Source organism: Odocoileus virginianus, chromosome 5 (genome assembly GCF_023699985.2).
Source record: "Odocoileus virginianus isolate 20LAN1187 ecotype Illinois chromosome 5, Ovbor_1.2, whole genome shotgun sequence".
NCBI classification, from domain to species: Eukaryota; Metazoa; Chordata; class Mammalia; order Artiodactyla; family Cervidae; genus Odocoileus; species Odocoileus virginianus.
Genome location: NC_069678.1, coordinates 9,394,914 through 9,414,453, shown reverse-complemented (window position 1 = coordinate 9,414,453; position 19,540 = coordinate 9,394,914). Strand labels below are relative to the sequence as shown.

The window sequence follows — 19,540 nt, the reverse complement described above, 5'->3', positions numbered from 1 at the left end:
AGGAGGAAGGAAGGAAAGAAAGAGAAAGGAAGGAAGGAAGTGTGGAGAAAGAGGGTGGAGGGAGGCTAGGAGACCTGTCCCAAGGTCCAAAGTGTCCATCAAAAATGGTGCCTTTAGAATAAAAGGGCTTCCCTGGTGTCTCAGATGGTAAAGAATCCATCTGCAATGCAAGAGATACAAGGTTCAATCCCTGGGTTGGGAAGATCCCCTGGAGAAGGGAATGCTACCCACTCCAGGGGATCTTCTCCAGTATTCTGCCTGGAGAACTTCATGGACAGAGGAGCCTGGCAGGCTATAGTCCATGTGTTGCATAGTCAGACACAACTGAGTAACTAACACACACATACGGAATAACCAACTTTTAAGAATTGGGAGAGACTTTGGAGGTTAACTGGTATCAGAACTGCTTCTTAATCAGTGCAGCTGCCCACAACCATGAGTGTAAGGTAAAAGAGAAATCCAAGACTAAGAAGTCAAGAATTGATGGTGAGACAGGTTTGGGAATGAGTGAGCTGGGTGTGGCATGAGGGTGCAGACAAGGAAAGGTAAGTCACGAAAAGATACCAATTTCGTTTAACATGGCTTTAGAGCCTGATTAACAGGTTGCATGTACCTAGGGCCACCTGTTAGTGAGTACAGATGAGATACTAGAGAGGTGAGGTCAATAGTAGGAAACAGAAGGAAGTAATGAAGTAACAAGATGGAGACAGGATCTCCTCTGGGAGACGATTTGGGCAAGTACATGCTCATTGTATGGACTTGCTGTAGCCTCATATACTAACATTCATTACCCATCACTGCTAATTCTTATCAAAGGAAGGGCTAATTGCTCATCTTGTACATAAAAGGCTGATGCAGAATTATTTCTATCACTAACTTTTGGAGTCTTTCCTGAAGGAATCAGCCTATTCTTAAAGGAAAAACCCAACCCAGTGACAGAAGCTCCCGTGCTCTTGCCTCCATCCCCTCCTCACACACCCCACCCCACCCCAACCAAAGAGGTGCAGAGGAAGGAGTCCTTGTCGGTTCCCTATGCTCAGACACTTAGGCATGTCTGACTCTTTGCAACCCCGTGGATTATAGCCCACCTGGCTCCTCTGTCGATGGGATTTCCCAGGCAAGAATGCTGGAGTGGGTTGCCATTTCCTTCTCCAAGGGATCTTCCTGACCTGACCCAGGGATTGAACCCAAGTCTCCTGCATCTCCTACACTGGCAGGTGGACTCTTTACCACTGAGCCACCAGGGAAGCCCCTCTGGGTTCCCTATTCAGACTCAAACTCTGGCTTTCAGGAGCCAGAGGAAATGGACTCAGAAATTCCATACCTGCCTCCTAAACTCGTCCCCCAGAAACTAACCTCCATCAGCTCTCCTTTCTAGTCAATTAACAGAAGCACCCAGGATTATAATAATCAGTAAAGGTGTTTATTCACTGAGGCCCAGAATGAGCACTTTACTGATCTTATTGTCTGTGACTAGGAAATAAACTTGTTTTTTTTTTTTTTTAATAATCACCAATGCTGGAAAGAAACCCTCTGAGAGTCATCTCACTGTGACCTTTCTGGGTCCCACCATCTCCTTTTGGAAAATCATGTTCCCAACCCTTCTCATGGGAAGCTTGTGTCAGAGTAATGGTCTCCAACATGATTCTTTCCTTCAAGCTTAAAATCCCCTCCTTCAGATCATAAAAGGAAATGCTGTCTCCCAGAGGTCTAAGTAGTTTTGGTGCAAAATCTGTTTCCCAAACTGATTTTTTAAGTGTTGACTTATATTTAGAAGAAGGGGAGGGAAGATGGCTTGAGGCAGTGGGTGGGGAGTGGGAGAGGTGAACAAAACAATCAGGAGGCAGTGACACCAGGAATAAAAAGCTTTATGGCTACAGTGACAACCCAAATTCCAATACTGAGTCCTCCAAAGAACCATATCTAGCGGGAAATCAGGCCAGTGAGTATCAGAGGTTACACCTCTAGACCTCACCATGGAATGAACATGGCAGGAAGAAGAGGGAAGTTCTGAGCGTTTCGGAAGCCCTTCCATTCTCTTCTTCCACTCTTCCAAGCCAGAAAAAGAGAAGACTCAGGCTGGGCAGGTCATCAGCTCTTTGAATCCTGCAGTGTTACTCTTCAGTGGTCTTCATGACCCAGTTCAGCAGCAGCCCCCGGAGCAGCAGCCCCCAGAGCAGCAGCCCGAGCCCCCAGAGCAGCAGCCCGAGCCCCCAGAGCAGCAGCCCGAGCCCCCAGAGTGCTGGCCACCGCCACTGCCACAGCAGCCAGAGCTCTGGTGTCGGCGTCGAAGAGATCTGCGAAGCTTGTGGTGGCTCAGGCAGCAGCCTCCACCCCCAGAGCTGCAGCAGCCCCCGGAGCTGGGGGCACAGCAGGAAGACACTGGAGGGGGGCACGGGGCTGGGCACTTGGGAGGACACTTAGGCGTACACTTGGGTGGGCATTTGGGGGGACACTTGGGCGGGGGCTGGCACTGCTGCTGGTTTTGCTGGCAGGACATCTTGGCAGGAACTGAATGGAGCTGGAAGAAAATAGAGAAATTTTAAGTTCAACTAACCCAAGATAACTTCCTTACATTGAAACTGAACTATAATTTCACAAGGTTTCTTCTTTTTGGTGATCAGATTTTAAAACCCAGTCACCCCAAATGAGTTACAAGAGACAAGCAAAGAGTTTCAACCTAGGAACTCCATAACATCAAATGAACCTTTCGCAACTTCAGAAAGATGCCAATCCTTTCCCTTCTCCTGATCCTCCCTCCCCTTTCCAGCAGAAACTTCCCTGCCAAATCCACTTTTCTCCTTGTCTTCCTTCAAGACGGTCTTCGGCCTCCACCCAGGGATTCTCTCTGCCCAAAGCACCAGCACCAAGAGTCCCTCCTGGTCCTTTACCTGGTTCAACACTGGAGCAGGTTACCCTGGAGGCAGGTGGACTGAGGTGCTGTCTGAGGCTTCTGCCTTTTATACAGGTTCAGCTCTGACCTGGCATCAGGCAATGCCAACCAAGGGCAGGATGCTGATAGCATCTTTCACAAGGGGCACAGGTGACTACCCTCCCCTCACATCCCAAGGACCCAATTCCTCCCTCCATAAGTATGTCAAGTATTAACCCACAGGAAGATCCCCTGAGAACTGCTGGCCTCTAACTAAGATGATAATGCATTCATTGCCTGTCAATCTCACAAGCAGCTCTGCTATGCTCCTGATTTCCCACACTCAGTCAATAGTGTTCTAGACCTCTGCGAAGGAAAGTACTCACTTCTCTTTGGTATAGGAAATGGAGGAAAAATTCCCTCCATGGAAATTAAATGGACCTTTTGTAATAAAGATACAGATCCAAAATAAAGTGCGAAGACCAGGCCAACTATCTAATGTCTTTTTCATTCTTAGATGATGCCATATTGTTACTGCTGTTTAGTCACTTAAGTTGTGTCCAACCCTTTGCAGCCCCATGTGTAGCCCACCAGGCTCCTCTGTCCATGGGATTTCCCAGACAAGAATACTGGAGTGAGTTGCTGTTTGCTTCTCCAGGGGATCTTCCCAACCCGGAGATTGACCTTGCATCCCTGCGTTGGCAGGCAGATTCTTTACCACTGAGCCACCAGGGAAGCCCAGTTGACGCCACAGTCTGGACTATGAATGCCGGCTGTCTCAGTGATGCTGTTTTAGGCAGGCCCCATGCAGATGGTGTGGGCGGTTGGCGTCTCTCCTTACCTGAACTTGATCCACCAAAAGAACTCACAAAAAGCACTGACTCAGCAATAAGAATCCCTTAGGAAGGGCAGAAGTCTCGGAATGGCTTCTCTTTCCACAGGTGATCCTAAAGAAGGCATCTGTGCTCTGCCCAAGGTGAGGTGGCAGGGACCAGGTATATGCTGAGGGTGAAGTTGGAGAACTAGACTTCAATGGAAGTTGCCAGAAGTGAGGCCTGGGTTCTGGTCGACTCTAAGGAAAGAGCATCCAGCCTGAGAAAATCCTTTTTGTATAAAAAACCTGATGGACGGGGAGGGGTGGGGAAGACATAGGTTTTGTGAGCCTGCGATGGAACCCTACAAACAATTTCCTGAGGGCAATTAGGTCCCCACTAAAGTCATCAAAGTTTAGTTAGGATAAGATAGTCAAAATATGGCATATTCACAACGAAAACTGCAGTGAGAGGAAGTAAGACAGGGAGAAACACCTCAGCTCTAAGCTGGACAGACTGTCTGGCACCAGTTCCCAGATCTGCAAACTCAGGCAGGTTATTTAAGCATCACTGTAAAAAGAGGCTTCCTGCTTTTGCATTTCAGTCCCCTATGATGAAAAGGACATCTTTTTTTTTTCTTTTATTGCCTTTCTGATCATTATGATTTTCATGTAAGCAAGTTGCCAAAATACATTAGCTCTGATTTTATACAGACTCTAAAAGTTAGGATACAAAAAGCATATAAACATCTACCAATACCAAAATGTTTATGACCTTATAATTGTATGGAATAAGAAAAGGGCACAGATAAGGAATACAAATAAATGAAAATCTAAAGACTAACACTTCCTTTGATTATTTGTTAAAATCCACTGACAAAGCAAAAGGAATGTTAAGCCTTTATAAACAATTGTGAACACAAAGTGACTGTTTCCTTCCATTTCCTGCCCATCTCCTTAGCTCTACGAGCACTGGAGACAGCCAGCTTCTTCAGAGGGTCCATGAACAGCTGCGGGCTAACGGGCTAACGTCATCAGTGAGGATGGGCGCTCCGGTTTCCTGTCCGCAAGCACTCAAGTTATTGTGTGTCTGAGACAGCGTCACTTTGGACAAAAGAAATCGAGTCTGGCTTCCCCTGTGCTCCGTGTGGATGTCCCGCGGCACCGGGAACCGCGCCTGCAGGAGGTGCTTGAAATTTTCCTACTCGGGTATGTCCTGGTAGCCTGCTTTCCGCCACTGGGCTATAGTCTCACTAAGATGAATGACAATTTGGAAGAAAGTATCCATGAGCAGAATTCTGTCAGCAAGAATTCTGACAGCTGCTGCTGTCCAGGAGCACAGAATCTGGGGACCCGTGGAAGGAGTTGGAATACAGGATGGGCTGGATCATGATGAGGGGCTGGGTGAGATCCTGCCGGGCAAAGTGGTGCCGGTAATATGACGACTCGTCAGGGCTGTTGTTGAAGACGAAGGAATGGAGACCTTCTAAGATGGAACATGAACTGAGGGTATAGAGAGAAGGAATCTGATAACCTAAATGACACAGGGTCTTCTTCGTTATACTGTCCAAACTTCTGACACAGCCGGATGAGCTGTCGGTCCAGCCACTGGAGCACGTCCGGCCCCTCCTCCGACTCGGCTCGGAACACCCGCATCAGCATCGCAGCCGCCTCCTGGTCAAACGCCACTTTGACGTGCTTCAGCTGTCTCTGCCCATCTGCCCAATTGCGGGCAACGGCGGTCACACGGATGCGCCGCTGGGTGCGGGGTTGCTGGTAGTGCAAGAAGAACTGGATGGCGCCTCGGCCTCCTTGCGGGATCCGGGCGTTGTGCTGGGTGACTACTTCAAAGTAGATGCGGAGCGTCGCTGTGGGATCCAGGCCACAGATTTTCCACTGTGTCTTGCCGCCGACACCAAGCTCTTTTTCTGACACACACGGTCCTTTCACATTCAGAGACACACAGCGTCCAATGACTTCCGCAACCTTCAGCTCCCTTGAGGTCTTTACTTCCGAAGTAGCGCCAAATGCCATTTGGTGTTAGTTCTAGAAGGTCTTTTAAGTCTTCATAGAATGGTTCAGCTTTGGCATTAGTGGTTGGGACATAGACTAGGATTACTGTGATATTGAATGGTTTGCCTTGAAAATGAGCAGAGATCATTCTGTCATTTTTGAGATTGCACCAAGTACTGCATTTCCGACTCTTTTGTTCACTATGAGGGCTGCTCCATTTCTTCTAAGGGATTCTTGCCCACAGTAGTAAATATAATGGTCATCTGAATTAAATTCACCCATTCCAGTCCATTTTAGTTCACTGATTGCTAAAATGTTGATGTTCACTCTTGCCATCTCCTGTTTTACCACTTCCAATTTATCTTGATTCATAGACCTAACATTCCAGGTTCCTATGCAATATTATACTTTACACCATAGGACTTAACTTCCAACACCAGTCATATCCACAACTAAGCATTATTTTCGCTTTGGCTCAGTCTCTTCATTCTTTATGTAGTTATTTCTCCACTGATCTCTAGTAGCATATCAGGCACCTACTGACCTGGGGAGTTCATCTTTCAGTGTCATATCTTTTTGCCTTTTCATTACTGTTCATGGGGTTCTCAAGGCAAGAATACTAAAGTGGTTTGCCTTTCTGTTCTCCAGGGGACCACATTTTGTCATAAATCTCCACCATGACCAGTCTGTCTTGGGTGGCCCCACACGGCATGGCTCATAGTTTCATTGAGTCAGACAAGGCTGTGGTCCTTGTGATCAGTTTGGTTAGTTTTCTGTGATTGTGGTTTTCATTCTGTCTGCCCTCTGATGGATAAGGATAAGAGGCTTCTTGATAGGAGTGACTGACTTTGGGGGAAACTGGGTCTTGTTCTGGTGGGTGGTGCCATGCTCAGTAAATCTTTAATCCAATTTTCTGTTGATGGGTGGGGCTGTGTTCCCTCCATGTTGTTTGGCCTGTGGCCAAACTATGGTGAAGTAAAAGTGAAAGTCACTCATTTGCGACCCCATGGACTGTACAGTCCATGGAATTCTCTGGAATTGGGAAACCCAATAAAGATAATGGGCTTCCCTGATAGCTCAGTTGGTAAAGAATCCAGCTACAATGCAGGAAACCCTGGTTCAATTCCTGGGTCAGGAAGATCCCCTGGGGAAGGAATAAGCTACCCATTCCAGTATTCTTGGGCTTCCCTTGTGGCCCAGCTGGTAAAGAATCCACCTGCAATGTGGGTGACCTGGGTTCGATCGCTGGGTTGGGAAGATCCCCTGAAGAAGTGAAAGGGTACCCACTCCAGTATTGTGGCCTGGAGAATTCCATGGACTGTATTGTATAGTCCATGGGGTTGCAAAGAGTCAGATATGACTGAGCGACTTTCACTTAATTGAAGATTATGGCGACCTCCTTGAAAAGGACTTGTGCACCCACTATTGTATTCAATGCCCCTGACCCTGCATCATCTGCCACTCAGACACTCACAGGCAAGTCTGGCTCAGTCTCTTGTGGGTACACTATTCCTTTCTCCTGGCTCCTGGTGCACACAAGGTTTTGTTTGTACCCTCCAAGAGTCTATTTTCCCAGTCCTGTGGAAGTTCTGTAATCAAATCCCACTGGCCTCCAAAGTCAAATTCCCTGGGGTTCTCAGTCCCTTTGCCAGATCCCCAGGTTGAGAAATCTGTTGTGGGTCCTAGAACTTTCTTAACAGTGCAAGAATTTCTTTGGTATAATTGTTCTGCAGTTTGTGGGTCATCTGCTCGACGGCTCTATGGTGGGGTGTTTTGGAAACTGAGGTAAGTGTTCCTCAGTTCCTCCCCCAAATCAGCTTACAAATCAATGGGGAGCTCCCCTAACTGATCATGCAATTTGCAGCCCCAGCCAACAAAATTTATACCCGTGGCAGATTCATGTCCACATATGGCAAAACCAATACAATATTGTAAAATAATTAGCTTCCAATTAAAATAAATAAATCTATATTTTAAAAAGAATAATATATTAATAAACATTTTAAAAATGCTAGTTTTAAAATAATCTTATATTATGAATACTCTTATACACATGAGAAAAGTTATTTTAAAATTTCAAATTACTGATCTGCTAATTTTTAAAACCAACACTGTTTATTTGCAGTATCAGAACTTAGCTCTACTGTGGTTCTTTGAGAGCTTTTGTCATCTTCTTTCATTTTTATTGGAGTAGAGTTGATTTACTATGTTGTGTTAGTTTCAGGTGTATAGCAAAGTGAATCAGTTACACATAAACATGTATCCACTCCTTTTTTAGATTCTTCTCCCATATAGGCAGTTGCAGATAACTGAGTAGAATTCCCTAGCTAAACAGCAGATTCTTGTTAGTTATCTATTTTGTCTGTAGTAGTGTGTATATTTCAAAGAGTAACATCTTACTTGTCACTGAGGAATGAGATTATGGGAAAGCTTAGTCATTATGAAAAAATACAAACAGGAAGAATTTTTAATTCACTTGAAATCCCATCCTCTGATTATTCTTAATATTTTGCTATTTTCCTTCCAGTCTCTTTTTATTATTTTATTACAGTCTTTCCCCCTGTGTATAGTTTTTTAGGATTTGTGTTTTGTTTTGACTTTACCCAGTCAATGATAAAATACTTTTATAAGAGTTTATTATGCTAACTTTTAACCTAGCATTTTAACATAAGTATTTCCCATGTTATTCATCCTTTGAGGGCATTATTATGGGCAGACGTGGAACATTTCATGGATGGCACAGAATACATTTACAAGTGGTTAGGAACATGAGTCCTAGGACCAATGTTCAGTCCCAACTCCCCATTGACCAGCTAGTGACCTTGGGCAAGTGACATGACCTCTCTGCCTCACTGCCCCATCTGGGATATGGGGAAGGTAGTAGTGTTTATCTAATAGGATCACTTGCAGATTACATGAGTTAGCATCTATAAAACTCTTGGAATAGTATCTGGTACATCATAAACACTCAGTCAGCATTAAAAGTGGAACCTGATGCTGTGTCACTTCTAAATATTCAATAAAGACCACCAGGTGGGAGCCAGGGAGCTTGCTTTGCCTGCCAGAGCTCTGTGCAACAGGGGATCCATCTCACCAATGCCCCCCCACCCTTGCAGAGAAATATAAAACTCAGACTCTGAATTCCTGGAAAAAGAAGTCCAGTAGAGCTAAAAGGAATTATTCATTTAATACCTGGGTATGATGAATTTCAAAAGAAACAATGTCCACTGCCTCTTACCTATAATTATTTGAGTATGTGGCCGCCTAGCTGACACACAGTAAGATCTTTGATTGCAGGTATCCCAATGGCTCTAGTTTAGTGCCTTGTAGATAGTATGCACTCAATTTTAATTTCCTTGTTCAGTTGAATTTTCTATCCAGTAAGGAGGATGGGTGCCTCCAATAAATCTGAACGCAGATTAAAAAAAATTTTTTTTTTGATGCACCACACAGCATGTGGGATCTTAGTTCCCCAACCAGGGACTGAACCCATGTCCCCTTTATTGGAAGTACAGTCTTAACCAATGGACTTCCAGGGAAATCCCAGGACGCAGATTTTCACTGAAAAATTCCAAACTTTTCACAGAGTGATAGAAGATGTGGAAAAGACCTTGGTTCATTCAGAAACAGTGATTCCCAACTCCAATAAGGCCTGGGCATTGACAGCCTCCGAAAGTTCCCTGAGTGGTTCTAATGTCCCATCCAGTTGAGAATCGCTTATTTAGAACTGTGGTCCTTACTATGCAGATGAAGAAACTGAGGCTCAGATATGGAAAGAAGTTTGTCCCAGATCACACAGGGACTTAAAGGTTGGAATTCAAATCATACCACCAGCCCTACTCTCCATTATAGCACCTTGCTGCTTGAATATTTTATTGCTTCTTGTGATTTTTTTTTTCTAGCAAACTTTATTTTATACAATTTCCTTGTTAAAAGTGGCTATTGAACCTGGGGTGAAAATAGTAGTAAACATGGTGAATCATTGTCTAAATCTCATGTTTAGAAAAGTTGGACATAATCCTCACTGCTAGTTGCTCTAAGTAACCAGGAATCAAGTACCTATCTCTAGAAGGCAGTGTCTGGCATCACCAGGGTTGGGCCAGCGGACAGGCCCCAAGGTGGCACTTCCTCGATTACCCTTCCTCATCATGCCTTTGAGCTTATCAGTCCTGACAATGCTGAGTCACTGCATCTAACTCACAAGAGACTGATGACGGCAATTTACAAGAGGTATGTGAGTATCAAATGTTGGCCAGGTGGGTGCATTCTCTTCCAGCAGGAAAACTTCTCAAAGAAGTTGAGTCATAACCTGTAGATGCTTGGTGGGAGGGGGATTACAAAATGGCCTCAGCTTTTGATGGTGAACAAAACTAGATATTCCCATCAGGTCATCCGAACTACAGCCCTAGATAGATTAGGGTAGTGTTGAAAGCATCTGCTGCCTGGCTGCCTTACCCTTGCTCTCTTTTGTAGATCAGTCCTCCCTCTGCTAGACACTAACCAGAGAAGTATCTCAGTAGGCATTCTTTACTGAGTGCTGCTCTCATCCATAATTCTATTATTTATTTGTCTTATCTTTACTACTCACTACAGCACTGATACATGCTGTTGTAGACAGTTGCTTCTCCCCACAAATATGGCCACAGCCCCATCCCCAGAATCTATAAATAGGTCACCTTAAATATATAGCAAAGAAGACTCTGCAGATATGATTAGTTTAAGGATATGGACATGGTAAAATTGTCTTGGGTTATCCGAGTGGGCCCAATGAGTCTTTTTTATGGAGGCAAGAGGGTCGATGTTAGAAGAGATGCGACAGCAGAAGCAGAGGTTGGAGTGATGCACTTTGTAAACAGCCTCCAGCTAAGGACTGTGATCAGTCTCTGGAAGCTGGAAACAGCAAGGAAGTGGGTTATCCCTAGCACCTGCAGGAACACAGCTGCCAGCACCTTGGTGTTAGCCCAGTAAGACCCCTGTTGTACTTCTGACCTAGTAAACTTGTCTTAAGTTTAAGACACTAAGTTTATGGTAATTTATTACAGTATCAATGCGAAACTAATATACACACCTAGATTTAAAAAGTTTCAGAACATGGTTTAATTACCTAAAATGAGATCAAATTTATTTAAATTGTTTTCATTGGTATTTGGAACTGAAGGCTTACATGTCTGATACTGACAGGATGTCTTTGGTCAAGAGATGACAAAAGATGATAAAAGATAACAGAGAAAATGCTCAAAGATAAACAAAGATGCAGCCTGGGCTTGTGTCCCAGTTCTGCCACTTACTAGCTATGTGGCCTCTCTGAACCTATTTCCTCATCCACAAAATGGGGCGATAACAATGTCCATCTCATAGAGTTGTATAAGGGTCACTTGAGATAATGTCTACAAAGCCCCTAGCCCCTGACCTGGCTTGCAGGAAGCACTCAGTAATGGTTAGCCACTCTTACTCTAGTCATTATTGCTATTGCCTTTATTAATAGTAATCAGTGACCAGTGGAAGCACAGAGATGTCAGGATTGTTGCCAGGGCATTTCCAGGCCCCTATTCTAGCCTTATAACTCCAGGCTATCTGAATCTTAGATCAGGGCTTGACAAATTCCATAGAGTAAGATGGACAGGTTGCCACCACTTTGGGTCTGTCTGAATTTCCAAGTCACTACTTGTACCTTTCCTCAAGAAAAAAAAATAAGTACTTATACTTTTCCCTACAGAGAGTATTTTGCTATTTATAAAGTGTTTCTGCATTCATGATTTTATCTGAATCTTCCTAATGACCCCATTGGGCAGAACAGATGGTTATTACTCCTGTTATTCAAAGAAACAAATCAGTGCTCAGGGAGCCCAAACAACTTGACTAAGGTCACACAGATCAGAGAAGGCTGGCCTCTAGAGCTCATGCTTGTTCCTCAGATCACAGTGCCCTGTGGCTCACTCTCTGCGTATCATGTCAGAGAAGCGGTGGACAGGCCAAGAGTCCTTAGGGGATTAGATCATAAAAATGGTGCTTGAAAACTAGCATGCACAAAAGTGCATAGTTAATATAGTTAATAGTTAATAGCATGCACAAAAGTGAAATTGGGCTTCTGTCTTATACCACTCACAAAAGTTATCTCAAAATGTGTTAAAGACTTAGACATAGGACCTGATACCATAAAACTCCTAAAAGAAAACAGAGAAGAAGCTCTTTGACATTGGTTTTGGCAGTAACTTTTTGAATATGATACCAAAACCACAAGCAACAGAGCTAGTGGGACTGCATCAGACTAAAAAGCTGCTTCTTCACAGCACAAGAAATAATCAACAAAATGGAAAAGCAACCTATGAAATGGAAGAAAATACTTGCAAACCTTTTACTGGATAAGGGGTTAGTACTCAAAATATATTTTAAAAGTGCATACAACTCAGTGACAGAACAAAATCTGATAGGCATATTTCCAAAGAAAAAGGAATAGACATTTTTCCAAAGAAGGCCTCTAAATAGCCAACAATCGTTCATAGTTCAATATCATGAAAAGATATTAAACATCAGTAATCATCAGGGAAATAATCATCAAAACTATAGCGAGATATTATCTCACACTTGTTAGAAAGGCTATAATAAAAAAAGAAAAACAAGAACTAGCAAGTGTTGGCAAGGATGTGGGAAAAAACTTGTGCACTATTGATGGGAATGTAAATTGGTTCTGCCACTATGGAAAATAGTATAGAGGTTCCTCAAAAAATTAAAAATAAAACTACCACATGATCTGGAAATCTCACTTCTGGGCTTATCACCCAAGGAAAGGAAAGCAGGATATCAAAAAGACATCTGAGACTTCCCTGGGAGTCCAGTGATTAAAAATCCACCTGCCGATGCAGGAGACATGGGTTTTATCCCTGGTCTAGAAAGATCATACGTGCCATAGAGCAACTAAGCCTGTGCACACAACAGAGCCCACACTCTGGAGCAGGGGAGCTGCAACTATTGAACCCACACGTGACAACTAGAAAGTAGCTACCCCTCGCCGCAACTGGAGAAAGCCCGCATGGAGCAACAAAGACCTAGCACATCCAAAAATAAATAAATAAACAAATTCACTAAAAACAGTTATCTGCACTCCCATGTTTCTTACAGCATTATTCACAATAGCCAAGATATGGAGGCAACCTAAGTGCCCATCAGCAGATGAATGGATCAGGAAAATGTGGTGCATATGTGCGGTGAAATATTTATTATTCAGCCATGAAGAAGGAAATCCTTCTATTTGTGACAACATGAATATACCTGAGGGGATTATACTGAGATGTCAGAAACACAAAGACAAATGCCATAAAAATGTCACTTAAACGTGTGGAATCTGAAAAAGCTTGTCATAGAAACACAGAGTAGAACAGTGGTTACTAGGAACTTGGGGCAGCGGTGGAAGTGGGAATCTGGGAGATGTTAGAGTACAAACTTGCAACTAGAAGATGAGTAGGTTCTGGAGGTAATGCACAGCATAGTGATATTGTCAACTGTATCACAATATACTTTGAAGTTGCTAAGAGACTAGATCTTAAATGTTCTCACCGCAAAATAAATAAATAAATACTGGCAGTAACTATGTGACATGGTAGTGGTGTTAGCCAAAGCTACAGTGGTCATCACATTGCAATCTATACATGTGTCAAATGAACACATTGAACATCTTAAACATACATAATGCTACATGTCAACTATACTACAATTTAAAAAAAGCAAACCATAAATACTCCTCTTCTGAAAGATAGTGTAAACATGGCCTTTAAATAGGGCTTTCTTCTTGCCCCAAGTGATTGGAGTCTTGGACAGAAGAGTGCTCCAGCAGTTCTGGCCTCAAACCACAGAGCTATCATCTTGCCTGCCTGGGCACCACCACCTCCAAGAAATGCATGTCAACGACATGAGTGAAGCAGGGACACCAGAGCCTGACTCACAGAGCTGCCTGGGGCCCTCAGGTGCACATAGCACTTCCTGAAAGAGCTTCACCTCCCGCTTCATCCTGAGCCTGCCTAGCTCCACCTGCTTGTGGATTCCTGACCCCGAAGCGCACGCCTCCTGGGGCTCTGGGCCAGCAGCCGTGTTATCTCCTCCTCCGTGAGGAGCATTCCCATAGCTGGAGCCTGGAGGCAGGCATGCCGTGGGAGCCTCCAGAGTAAATAACCAGAGAAAGGAGGATTCCTCTCTGGGAGGAATTTCCAGGGTGGAGACCCCGAGGAGTAAAAATAGCCCAGGAGGCTCCTGGGAGCCACATGCACAGAGCAACCTTGTTTTCCCAGCTGGAGAGGCTGGAAGCTGAGATCAGGCAGCCGGAAGAGGCTGGCTGCTGAGCAGCAGACAGCAGTCACGCAGACGCAAAGCCTGTGTCCAGTAGGGGATGTGTGACCTGTGACCCCCTGGGAGGCCAGGCTGCCCCTCTCGGCTGCTTAGTCTGCCCTGATGTTTGCTATCATCAGTGGAATGTCTTCAGCAAGGGATTGTTTTAGTTCCCCACTTACACTGAGCCCTATAGGGAACCAGGCCAGAGCTAGGCTTAGGGGAGTAAGAGATGAGGAGGCCACCATCCCTGCCCACTGAGAGTGGTCCTGATGAGCTCTAATAGGAGCAGACCGGTGACTATGGGGGCTTCCAAGGTGGCTCTAGTGGTAAAGAACCCGCCTGCCAGTGCTGGAGATACAAGAGATGTGGGGTTCGATCCCTGGGTTAGGAAGATCTCCTGGAGAAAGGCATGGCACCCCACTCCAGTATTCTTGCCTGGAGAATCCCATGGACAGAGGAGCCTGGGAGGCTATGGCCCATAGGATTGCAAAGAGTCAGACACAACTGAAGTGACTTAGCATGCACGCATGGACTAAAACTTCAGCAAAGTAGATTTGAGAGTTTTTTCTAAAGTTTATAGAAAGTTACAACAGCATAAATGATAAAGTCCATTCTGTTTATGTAAGTCTTGCCAAATATGTCTATGTATTCATAAATAATACATGTAAATAAACAGAAAAAAATGTCTGGATGGATCTGTATTAGAATGTCAACAGCACGTGCTTCTGGGTGGGGAATCCTGAGAATTTCTTTTTCCTTTTGCTTACCACCATTTTCTAATTTTCCTGCAATGAGGAAAAATGTGGATTTTATTATCACATTCCTTGGATAATAAAATATCTCACTTAGTGCAGAGATACTAAACTCACTGAAAGTATCAGAGAAGGCTTCACCAAAAAAGTGTCTGATGCTTCTGTTAAGTCTTGCAGATGTTCTGAGTTTCTGCTCAGCACCAGGCACCATCCTTGGTGCTGGAGGCACAGGGAGAGAGTTATGCACATTCCTTGTTCCTGGGACTCGGAACACTGTACCCTCTCCCACTCCATCTGCAGCTCAGCTGTGACCTCCCTTCCCATCTGGTCTCTAGGCGCCCTCCCTGCCAGCCTCACTCTCCCAGGTGCTTCATCACACCCTGCACTGCCGTGTATTTGGATGTCATTTACCCCCAAGATCATAAACTCCATGGAAGTCAGAACCCTACGTTATCTTTTTATTGAATTCCCAAAGTTGGGAGAACATGGGTGTCCGGGCTGGCATACTGAACAGAGCCAATTGCAAAGAAGGGGACATCGTGGCCCAGACAAATCTCAGTGCCAGAGGCCCAGGAGCCTCACGCTTCCCAACCCTTGAGCCCAACTGGTGACTGATGAGGGGCTGCCTTGCACCATGCTTTGCACTCAGAAGGAACTAGGGTTTATTGAAAGGAAAAGTGACCACTTTTCATATCTATATATACACACACACACACGCATAGTCCTCTCTTCATCACTTCATGTCATTCAACTTCAAGTAGTGGTGACTCTGTTGACAAATAAAAAATCATAAAGTAGGAAGTGTATCTTACTTGTAACAAAGAGGAAAGACACCCACACATCCAAGAAACTAGAGCTCGCAACTGTAGGTTGGAACTGCCCCTCATCCCTTCTCCTCCTCCACCAGGCCCACCGCAGCCAACTCTCCCCAGACTACCCCTGACCTTGCAAGGTCAAGACTTTTTCGCATCTTCTCCCTTCCTGCTCTGGCTCTGGCAGGCATGTAGAGCATGCCTGAGTCATGCAATAGGAGTCTGAGCAATTTACCAGAGGCTGGAAGTCTCTAGCTTAATGATGAAATGACTGAAATTTCCTGCTACCCTTATGCCAGTCTTTCCCACTGAAATGCAATCTGGGGAAATGCCTGGCTCTATCCTTAGGACTGAAGTTTATTTCATCCAGGGAATTCAGTCTCTAGAATGTCTTTTTTACTCCTCTCTACTCATCCCCTAGAAGAAAAGCTATGACCAACCTAGACAGCATATTAAAAAGCAGAGATACTACTTAGCCTACAAAGGTTGGTCTAGTCAAAGCTATGGTTTTTCCAGTAGTCATGTATGGATGTGAGAGTCGGACCATAAAGAAGGCTGAGCACCAAAGATTTAATGCTTTTGAACTGTGGTGTTGGAGAAGACTCTTGAGAGTCCCTTGGACTGCAAGGAGATCAAACCAGTCAGTTGTCAAGGAAATCAGTCCTGAATAATCATTGGAAGGACCGATGCTGAAACTGAAGCTCCAATATTTTGGCCACCTGATGCAAAGAAATGACTCATTGGAAAAGACCCTGATGCTGGGAAAGATTGAAGACAGGAGATGAAGGGGATGACAGAGGATGAGATGGTTGGATGGCATTACCAACTCGATGGACATGAGTTTGAGCAAGCTCCAGGAATTGGTGATGGACAGGGAAGCCTGGCGTGCTGCAGTCCATGGGGTTGCAAAGAGTCAGACATGACTGAGCGACTGAACTGAGCTGACTCATCTTCTGGTGTCTTCGCCTCTGCCTCAATACCCACAGACCCTCTCAGTCCTTAAGCACCCTCCATCAAGGGGCCCCCATCACTGCCAGTTGAGGGCCTCTCTCCCTCCTCCTGCTCCCTGTTCTTTATTCTAGCCCTCGAGGGCAAAAATGATGTTCCACCATTAATAGCAACCAATGCATAGAACCCACCATTGCTACCCCCTCCCCACCAGTCCCCTCAGTTCCCAAGACCCAAGACCCCAAGACCCAAGACTGAGAGCCATCCCAGCCTCTCTTTCATCCTAATCCCATATCCAGTGACACATCCAGGTTTCCTTCTCCCAAGTCTACTGCTTTCTTTCCTCAGACCCTTGCCATCTGTCTAATATGTAAATCTGAGCCTATTTGAATTTTTCAATAGTTCTATGGGGCTCCCATGCTGGCTCAGATGGTGAAGAATCCTCCTGCAGTGCAGGAGACCAGGGTTCTGGTTGGGAAGATCCCCTGGAGAAGGAAATGACTACCCTCTCCAGTATTCTTGCCTGGGAAATCCCATGGACAGAGGAGCCTGGCGGGCTACAGTCCAGGGGGGTGCAGAGAGTCAGACAAGACTAAGAGACTAAGCACATTACCCCCAAAGGGAAAACAATCCAAGTCCCTCCAAATGGTGCCTGAGTTCTTCATACTTGGGCAACTTCTATCTCCTCAGGCTCCCTCTGCCTCCTACGAATGTTTAATGAGCCTCTACTGTGTTCAGAGCATCTTCTGGGTCCAGAGGAATCAACAGTGAACTGGGAACCTAAAGAGATCAACTATCTGGTACATGAAGAGCTTGGTGCAGGTCTCGCCTGTACTGTAGGGACGCTATAACTACATTATGTTATCACCTCCCCTGAACATGCCTCCATGCACCCTCAGTTAGAACACACTTTGCCCCCCACTCCTACATGGCCCTAAGGACTGTCCTGTGAAACACCTGCCCCAATGGGACCCCTTCACCAGCTCCGTGTAATGAAGGGCCTCCCTTACCGGGTATCTGCTGTGCCCCGGGCTCACAATTGGCCTCCCCTGTTGGATTCTGAGACCCTTCACATTAGTATCTGAGTGCTCACCCTGTGAGCCTGGGGGATATCACAGAGGCTGACACCTAACAGATGTTCAGACTTCCTGAAAGAGTTCCTCAGGGACAGATGCCTCACACCGTGCACCGCTGTGTCCACAAGGATTTAGTGCAGAGCACACGGCATTCAGAAAATGCTTGCTGTGTGAAGAAGGAAGGAAGGAATGAGCTCGTCATCACTGCCGGGGAGGGAGGAGGCCCACGGGGCTGTCCTAGTCCCTGCAGAGCACGTTCTGACCTTGACTCAGCCTGATTCACTGGAAACTGTGACCAAAGTCACTTATCTCCAGTGCATTTGCCTTGGTCTCCCCGGGATGCCGGGCAAACGAGGAGACTTTACACCCTGGGAATTCTGGATCCCTTCTAGATAGATAGGGGGATGTCAGGTCCTGCTGCAGTGATTCTTAGACATTCTGGGTCACCTAGGTATTTGTCAAAGATCTGGCTCATCCTTCCTCATTCAGAGGATAAAACTGGTTCTGGAAGTCAGGACCGGTGCTTCAGCCCCACATCCTTTCCATCTCTTTCCACCTGATTCACTGGCCACAGCTGAACTGAAGGAGGACCTGGGGAGCTGTAACATGAGAACACAGTCTGGCAGTGCTTGCCAGAGTGGCCACTCCACTACCAGCTGCCCTGCTGAGGGACAGAAACCCCACAGACATTGAGAGGTGATGGGAAAGTCACTCCTAGTTCCTGCGACTGGCCTCCCCACTGGACTGTGGCCTGAGGGGACCAGGAGCTGGGACTCTGATGCGGTGGGTTCAGTTACTGCCTTCCCATGGAAGTTGTTCTGTAGGGTTCCTCTAGGTGAGGCCAGCTCTCTGAACATCTCTCAGTTCCTGGCCGATATCACAATATCCCGAGTGCTCAGAGCTTCTCTGTTGCAGAGAGCTCAGACCCCACACCAAACTCTTCATGTACCAGGTAGCTGATCTCTTTAGGTTCCCAGTTCACTGCCGAATCCCCAGGACCCGGAAGATGCTCTGAACATAATGCTAAAGCTCGGTTACTTCAGTCATGTCCGACTGTTTTGCAACAATATGAACTGAAGCCTGCCAGGTTCCTCTGTCCATGGGATTGAAGAGGCAAGAATACTGGAGTGGGTTGCATTTCCTACCCCAGGGGATCTTCCCAACCCAGGGATTGAACCTGAGTCTCTTATGTCTCTTGCATTGGCAGATGGCTAGTGCTACATAGTAGAGGCTCATTAAATGTTTGTGGGAAGAAGGGAGGAAAGAAGGAAGGAAGGAAGGAAGAGAAGGAGGCAGGGAGGAAGGAACAGAAGTAGGAAGAAAGGAAGGAAGGAGGGAAGGAGAGAAGGAATGAGAGGAGAGCCATGTGCCACTGTTGGCATCTGCCCCCACCGAGCTGGCTGAGAACAGTGAGAGCCTCTGTCAGCACCTGGATACCCTGTGTGAGAGGCTGAAGTGAGCTTCCCACAACAGAGGCCGTCTCCCACTAATCCCGAGGCTTTGGGACACAAGTTTTCATTTCCCGGAGCAGAAAGTCTCCTGAGTCAGAAAACTTGACAGTTAATGAGGTGCCCTTATGGCACATGATGAGGGCTTATAATCCATCACTCTTAGGTCATCCCAGCGCTGTCACTTCCTGGGGTTTTCAATGCATCTTTCCCACAAGTTGCCCCTACTCCCCACCCCAGCACCCTGGAAGGAACTCGTCTCAGAGGCACTGTGGGCCTCAACCACGGAGGTGCCGTGTTTCTCTCTGGGGTCCAGGAGACAGGGGTGATGGGAGTGTATTCTATTGGAAGTGGAAGACTTGAGGACCAGTGGTGCTCCATTATTAACCCTAAAGTGGAAAAAGAATCAGTTGAGCCGAGTGAGGACAGTGGAATAAAATTGAGTATAAAACAAGGACATCTGCTCTTGAGTCTCCATTCTGCCAT

General features: G+C 45.8%; 1 pseudogene; it reads right to left on the bottom strand.

Annotated features, from left to right (window-relative positions):
• Window positions 1–2,420: 2,420 nt before the first annotated feature.
• On the bottom strand, window positions 2,421–5,717 carry LOC139035017 (protein transport protein Sec23B pseudogene; annotated as a pseudogene).
• Window positions 5,718–19,540: the final 13,823 nt, after the last annotated feature.